Source organism: Labrus mixtus, unplaced genomic scaffold, assembly GCF_963584025.1.
Source record: "Labrus mixtus unplaced genomic scaffold, fLabMix1.1 SCAFFOLD_65, whole genome shotgun sequence".
In the NCBI taxonomy this organism is placed as follows: Eukaryota; Metazoa; Chordata; class Actinopteri; order Labriformes; family Labridae; genus Labrus; species Labrus mixtus.
In genome coordinates, this window is record NW_026870243.1 from 36,878 (window position 1) to 42,500 (window position 5,623).

At 44.1% G+C, this 5,623-nt stretch overlaps 1 long non-coding RNA gene across 1 annotated transcript; it reads left to right on the forward strand.

Annotated features, from left to right (window-relative positions):
- The first annotated feature begins 246 nt into the window (after window positions 1-246).
- On the forward strand, window positions 247-4,300 carry LOC132967153 (uncharacterized). Its single transcript, XR_009670641.1, has 4 exons — window positions 247-2,019; window positions 2,243-2,284; window positions 2,685-2,792; window positions 4,030-4,300. It is a non-coding gene; the product is annotated as an uncharacterized LOC132967153 (long non-coding RNA).
- The last annotated feature ends 1,323 nt before the right edge of the window (window positions 4,301-5,623 follow it).

The window sequence follows — 5,623 nt, forward strand, 5'->3', positions numbered from 1 at the left end:
CAGAGCCAGTTTGTGTCTTCCAGTCAGAGTCAGTTTGAGTCTTCCAGTCAGAGCCAGTTTGAATCTTCCAGTCAGAGCCAGTTTGTGTCTTCCAGTCAGAGTCAGTTTGAGTCTTCCAGTCAGAGCCAGTTTGAATCTTCCAGTCAGAGCCAGTTTGTGTCTTCCAGTCAGAGCCAGTTTGAGTCTTCCAGTCAGAGCCAGTTTGAATCTTCCAGTCAAAGCTATTTCAACTCCAGTCAGAGCAGCAGCTTTGAAAAAAGCAACGGTCCTGCTGATGAGGATGCCCTTGAAAACCATGAAAACAATGCATCCATCTATGTGAATCCAGTTTTGAAGAAGGAGGATGGTTCAAGACTCTACAACAAGAAGCATCACTGCTTTTATTGTAAAAAAAATAGTTCAAAAAATGTCGAGACATTTGTTGCGTATGCACAATGATGAAATTGATGTCGCAAAAGCGTTCAGTCTACCAAAGAACTCCAAAGAAAGACGACTGCACTTAGATTTCATTAGAAACAAAGGAAACTTTGAACATAACACCAATGTTTTCGAGAGCCAGAAAGGAAAGCTCATTCCTTTCAAACAACCAAAGAAAAAGACTGAGGGACAAGAATTTCTACATTGTGTGTACTGCTATGGACTATTTACAAAAAGAGTAATGTGGCGACACTTTCAGGTTTGCAAATTCAAGCCTCAGGAAAAAAAATCTAAATCAGGTAAAACAAGGGTCCAGGCACTGTATGCTTTTGCTGAACGCGCTCCACCTGGATTTAGTGATGCATACTGGAAGTTCTTGAATGACATGAATCAAGACAAGATTGCATTAGCTGTAAAGCAAGACAGCTGCATTCTGGAGTACGGCTACAGACTGTTCAAGAAGAACGAAAGAGTAATCAGCCAACATCAATATACCCGACAAAAGCTGAGGGAGCTTGGCAGGCTGATTGTGGCTGCAAAAAAAGTTGCAGCAGTAAAGACTATAAAAGAACTCAAAACCTGAGAAGTATGTTCATGTTGTAACTGCCGCAAGATGCTTAGCTGGCTTCAGTGATGAAACAGGCAAATATAAATGTCCATCACTGGCCAGAAAAGTTGGACACAGCTTACATGCTTTGGCCATGTTTGTGAAGTCGGAAGGATTGAAGGCCAGAGATAAAGAAATTGTCAAAGGTGCTGAGGAATTTGCTCAGCTGTACCAAGAAAGTTGGAAATTTGACATTGCAAGCCAAACACTGATTCAGCTCAACCAGTCTAAGTGGAATTGTCCTCAGCTCTTACCATTCACACAGGATGTCCAAAGACTTCATTCCCAGCTGTCTGAAAAACAACAGCAACACTTAGATGCCTTGAAAGAAGAGATTTCCCCCTCGAACTGGAAAGACCTGGCAAAAGTGACCCTGGCGCAAGTAATTCTCTTCAACCGCCGGAGAGAAGGAGAAGTATCCTAAATGCCCTTGTCTGTGTACTTGTCCAGAGACCAATCAGAAACGCATGAAGATGCTAACTTGGCCCTTACAGAACTGGAGCAGAAGCTTTGCAAACATTTTGTCCGGATAACCATAGTTGGAAAGAGAGGACGGAAAGTTCCTGTTCTCCTCACTCCACTCATGAGGGAATCTCTTGATACTCTGGTTGAGAAGCGAGAAGAATGTGGGGTACTGACTGAAAATGGTTTCTTGTTTGCATTGCCTCATTCTGTCAACCACCTCAGGGGTTCTGACTGCATAAGACAGTTAGTGCATGAATGTAGTGATATCAAAAATCCCAAAGCTCTAACCTCAACAAAACTCAGGAAACACATTGCAACGCTCTCTACTGTACTGAATCTGAAGAACACAGAACTTGACCAGCTGGCAGATTTCCTTGGGCATAACATTGATGTACACAGAAAGCACTACCGCCTTCCAGAAGGGACCCTACAGCTCGCCAAGATAAGCAAAGTTCTCCTGGCATTGGAACAGGGATAGTTAGGAAAATACAAAGGAAAAAGCCTGGATGAAATTCACATCGATCCAAACGGTACTTAGTCATAATATATTTTAATGCAAAGATAAAGGTTTGAACAGAGCGAGTTTGTAGTGGTTAGAGTTTGACTATAACAGCGCAATTTAAATTCAACTATTTATTTAATCAGTCCAGCTGTTTATGTTCTCCTTGTTGTACTCTTGATTGTCAGAGGTGAATCATTACACTTTCAGCTGTCCAACTCATTCATACAGTATTTTGTCAATACACATTTCAGAGACTGTTGAAATTGAGGCCTGTTCACAAGAGAACATGGAAGGTATGTGTGAAGCATTGTTTTACACTGGTTATGAATGATCAATCATTGGATTGGAATATTTGTAACACTTTTCTTTGGGTATGCAATGACAGCAGGTTCCCCTACTTATTGTTCATTTTTGGGAATGCACATTTGGAAAAGTGACTATCTTATCACACAACATTTAGAGCATTCATATATTTGGTGACTTTTATAGAATCTTTAATTTTGAAAAAATGTATTTGCTATATTTTAAACTCCTCATCTGTCAAATTAGAAGAGTTTGCACAACTTTCTCAGTCACCTTAGATAGATTCACGTTATATACTAAATTATCATGAAAGAAAAGGATCAAATGTAGCCAGCTTACTGAAAGCTACTTCTGTCTCGTTTATTTGTTTTAACTATTTTCTGTTACCAGATGCCAGTATGGCAGATGTCCAGGGGTCGGAAGATGAGACCAGGACCTCAACACTACAAGAAAGCAGCTTTGCCCAAAACCAGAAGAGGAAGTTTGCGAAAAAGAGAGGTAAACATCTCAAGTCTGTTCAGTTAGTGCTATTTTATTTTCAATGAGGAACTTGGTTGATACAGTTTACAGACAAAACAAACTCAACAGACACAAACCAATTATGACTCAGGTCATCAATGGCATATGTTGTGTTTGTAAAATTCTTAAAGGACCTTAAAAACACTTTATTCATAAGAAAAAAATACACATTTCTACAACAGCCCTCCTGACAATAATGGTGCAAAGGTTAGTGTGTTGTTAGCAGGGGGGCTTAAGGGTAGAGGGGAGAAACAAGGACCTATATAGATGTACAGAGGACAGGGGGGCCTAGTGGGTGTTAGGTATGTGTTTTCTACTGCAATTTATGGGGTCTTCCTGTAAGTCTCTTGTGGATGCTGCTGAGAGGCTCCTGTCCCTGTCTGATGATCTTGTTCCTAGTCCTCACACTCTTGTTCAAGGGGTTCAGTTCAGCAGTTATTGCTCCAAACCACACTGGGTTGTTAAAGGGTTGGTAAAGGTTCCTCAAAGCATCCGTAGAAAGCTCAGAATACTTTTGGCTGGCCCAGAAACTCTAGAATAACAGTTAACTGCTGCTCTTCAAAATAAGCTTGTCGTTGATGGGGTTGCCAAGATATCTACACCCTTAAACATGCTTAGTTTTACTGCCTTTTACCTCCAGTGTCAGTTATAGTGGAGCTCCAAAAAGGTGTCTGCTTATAATGTCAGGCACAGGGGCTTTATTCGCATGTATTATCTTGAGCACCCCCTCAGTATCCCTTGGGCGAAAACTTTACATTTCTCAGTGTAAGGTTGGTACTCAGTTCCTCCCACTCCAGTTTGCAGCTGTGCGTAGGTTGGACTTCAGTGTTTGGAAAGCCAGCAAATGTCTTCACACCTTTCAAGACATCCTTGGTTTTGGCCTCTTGGAAAACCTTTGTCTTATAATTCCTCTTATAATTCCTGTCTTATTTCATTATTGAGCCTGCCTTGAATAAGTTCAGCCTCAGTCCTGTTGCCTGAAGCAAAGACTGATTTCCTTTTTGTGTCTTTCAAATTGTTAGTGGTCCTGGATTCTCATCATTATCACTTTTAATACAATAACCATGTGTTCACAAAGATAATATAATTTGTGAGAACATCAATAGCACTTGTCTGGGAGATGAACACTTCCCAGTCAGTGCACTCATTGTCTTGCAAGGTCTCAGTGGCCTCATTGCACGGTTGCTTTTTAAAAATGGCCTCTCTTTGTACCCAGTTGCTAGCATTACAGAAGCACCGGAGTCAGAAGATGAGGACAGTGTGATGTCACTGCCAGACAGCACCTCTGCAGCACCAGAGAACCAGAGAAGCTCTGCAAAAACTAGAGGTGAGCTGAGAAGAATAATGTACAAATTCTGTCCATTTATCTGTAAAAGACACAGGAACAATGTACAAATTATATAATTGTATAAAATCTTTACTCTCTGTTACTACAATTTTATAGTTGTCACTATGACCAATCAAGGTATACATGACAAAGACCAAAATGCAGCCAGCTTACTGAGAGCTACTTCATAGTCATATTTCATATTTTAACCACACAGACATTGAGGAGTATTCTGACACTGTTACCTCCTACATTAGCAAATGCATTGCTGATGTCACCACCACCAGAACCATCACCACCCGGGCTAACCAGAAGCCATGGCTGACAGGAGAGGTACGCGGGCTACTGAGGGCCAGGAACACGCCTTCAGAGCTGGGGACGCAGCCTGCCTGAGAACAGCGAGGGCCAACCTGTCCCGTGGCATCAGGAAAGCCAAACGCAGCTACACACTTAAAATAACCGGACACTTCAAGGACAGCAGAGACGCGCAGAGCCTGTGGCGTGGTATCCAGACCATCACGGACTACAAACCCAAGCCACAGACCTGTGACAGCAACACCTCTCTGCTGAACGACCTCAACAGCTTCTTTGCCAGGTTTGAAGCACACAACAGCACGCCCCCACAGAAGACCACCCCCCCTCCCCACGACCAGACCCTGTGCCTGACTGCAGCCAGCGTGAAGAGAACCTTCTCCAAGATCAACACCCGCAAGGCTGCAGGTCCAGACAACATTCCTGGCCGTGTGCTGAAGGACTGTGCAGAGGAGCTCAAAGATGTCTTCACGGACATTTTCAACGCTTCTCTGAGTCAGGCTGTTGTTCCGTCGTGCTTCAAAGCCACCACCATCATACCCGTTCCAAAGAAGCCCTCACCATCCACTTTCAATGACTATCGACCCGTTGCACTGACCCCCATCGCCATGAAGTGCTTTGAAAGGTTAGTCATGGCCCACATCAAATCCACCCTCCCCGCCACCCTGGACCCCTACCAGTTTGCATACCGAGGTAACAGATCCACCGAGGATGCCATCTGTTCTGCTCTTCACCCAGCCCTCACCCACCTGGACACCAAAAACTCATACGTCAGAATGCTGTTCATAGACTTCAGTTCAGCATTCAACACCATCATCCCTCAGCAGCTGATGGGCAAACTGGACCAGCTGGGGCTCAGCACTTCCCTGTGCAACTGGCTGCTGGACTTCCTCAGCGAGAGGCCTCAGACAGTGCGGGTCGGCGGCAGCATATCAAAAACCACCGTCATGAACACTGGGGCCCCCCAAGGTTGTGTGCTCAGCCCCCTGCTCTTCACGCTGCTGACCCACGACTGCGCTCCATCCTTCAGCAGCAACCACATTGTGAAGTTCGCGGACGACCAACAGTGGTTGGTCTCATCTCCAACAACGATGAGACGCACTACAGGATGGAGGTCAGCCAACTGGCCACGTGGTGTAGAGACAACAACCTCTTCCTGAACGTCGACAAG